At 45.8% G+C, this 2,365-nt stretch overlaps 1 pseudogene; it reads right to left on the bottom strand.

The window, feature by feature from the left end:
- Positions 1-815: 815 nt before the first annotated feature.
- LOC116888231 lies at positions 816-2,114 on the bottom strand (annotated as a pseudogene).
- Positions 2,115-2,365: the final 251 nt, after the last annotated feature.

The following is a 2,365-nucleotide window of genomic DNA, read 5'->3' as shown; positions in this document are numbered from 1 at the left end:
TAGAAACATAAGGAACAGTATAGTCTTAAGAGATTTTTTCCCCTGAAACGTTGCCAGCCAGGCCTCCATCCTTTGCACTATTCTCAACAGTCTTGTCTGCCAAGATCCTAAGGAACATTCCACTGAGGTCTCAAAACACAATGGTTTTTCTAGCTCAAAGACCCTAAGTTCTTTACAATTATACCCCAAAACAGGTCTGTAACAGCATTACCCGACTGTGCTGAGCCCAGTAAACTCAAGACCAAGAAAGCAAATTGGGGAGAAAAGGCGTTATTTGGCTTACAGTAACAGCGCTACAAGATTTGCAGTTTGCTGTGCTAGCTTTCAGTTTTGCTTTGGTTCAGTATTTTCTCCTGATGCCCAGTGCCTTCCTTTTAAAATGGTAATGCATATTCTCTGCCACTGTATGTTGGAAGAATATAACTTGTTCTTATATTTTACATGGAAATACAAATACGAGGCTGTTTTGAGTCTCAGAAGAGACTTTGAAACTGTGTTTCTGAATGAATATGGGGAACCCTAAAATTGGACTAAGTTCACGGTGAAATGGTATGGTCATAAGCTGATAGGTGTCATGGAACAGAATGTGGTAGTTTATTTGAGATTAGCCTCCATTCGATATGCACCTATATCGGGATGGTTGGTCCAAAATTGGTGGAACTGTTTGGGAAGGATAGAGAAGTGAGGCCATTTTGGAGGATTATGTCCCTGTGGGTAAAATTTGAAGTTTTTTTCCCCAATGTTCAGTTTCCTTTAATGACCCCCATCTCCCTTGAAGGGTAAGTGCAGGCAGCTAGGCGACTGGCAAGACGTGTTCACTTGAAGATCTTGCCTTGATTGACGGCTTTGCCCGTGTGCCGGAAGTCTGCTCCCAGAAAAAGTACTCTTGAATGAGGGTCTGGGTCTCCTTGTTATCAGGATCCAGTTTCCGACATGTATATAACTCATAGTCCACCTGCCAATCTGGACTCAGTGGAAAGACAAGATCTTGTCCTCGGGAGACCCAAACCCCAGAAATGGAGCTGCTGTTGTTGGTTCCAAACAGGATAACTCAAGCAAAGGCATTCTTTCTCAGTTTGTCCAATCGCTGGAACATTCCAGTGATGAGGTTACAACTCATGAAGGTCTGGGTGAGCTCTTCAGGGAAGCGGTACTCAGCATACCACAGGGACCAGCCATCCTTATCAAAGTGTTCCCAAAAATATGGCAGCGCCACAGAGAGACTGTCCTCATTGGAATACTTTCACTTAAACTCATCCAACACAAAGGTACTCTTGGGCAGGTGAGTGAAAGTGTCTTTGGCCTTAGGCTCAGCAGCCAATGCCTGCTCACACCCATCCATCTCTTCCTCAGGAGCTGGGACAGCTGCCTTTATTTCTAACTCTTTCCGCTCGGTCTGGGGCTTCTGCTTCTCTTCTCGTGAGCCCTTTTTTTTCTCGGGATATCCTTTTTTGACCGGCTCTCTGCAAACTTCTTAGCATCAAACTGAGCCATCTTTTCATACAGCTTCACATCCCCCAAGATGGCCCTGGACTGGGACTGGTTAATTCAAGTAAGGAACCATCGGTTGTTATTTGGGAAGACTTGGCACAAAGAAGGCTCTAAGACCTGTTTATAGAGCCACAACAGGGTACAGACCACTGTGATGTCAGCCAGTGTCACTCTCTCACCAACCAGAAATGAGTGTCCAGCAGCCCGAAGATTCGCTTCATGTCCTCTTTGGCATTTTCAGTGGCCTACGTGTTGTGGTGCATAATGCCTAAGGTGGGGAACACCCAGGTGCTAGCTGGAGGGACGATGTCACTGTCAGCAAAGCTCACCCACTACACCACCTGAGCTGCTGCCTCTGGCGTACTTCCCCGCAACTCCTCATTGCTTACATAATAGGTGATGACATTGCTCTCAAATACACAGAATCTGTCATCGCTCTCAAAGGCTGGAATCTTGCCGGCAGGAAATTTTCTGAGAAATTCGGGGATGTGGTTGGTTTGGCCGAAGTGGAAGTGGGGTGGTGCGGAAAACACGCAGACCTGAGCCCCGCTGTACTGAGCAGCGATGAGGGCCTTGAAGGCCCTCCAGTTTTCAAGGTATGTGTACAGGATCCCATCCACCATGGTGATTCCGCAAAGAAAGGACAAATTTGAAGTTTTAAAGGCCCATGCCATTCATAGGGAGCTCTCTCAGTCCTATGGTTGTTACCTCAAGATATGAGTCCTCAGCTACTTCTCCAGTGTTATACCTGCCTGTCTACTATGATTCTCCCTGCCATGACAGTCAGAGACTTACCCTTGACATTGTAAGTCCCAATAAACACTTTCTTATAAAATTTTTCTTGATTATGATGCCTTAGCACAGCAATAAATAA

Source organism: Rattus rattus, chromosome 1 (assembly GCF_011064425.1).
Source record: "Rattus rattus isolate New Zealand chromosome 1, Rrattus_CSIRO_v1, whole genome shotgun sequence".
NCBI lineage: Eukaryota > Metazoa > Chordata > Mammalia > Rodentia > Muridae > Rattus > Rattus rattus.
This window is presented reverse-complemented; position numbering and strand designations above follow the sequence as displayed.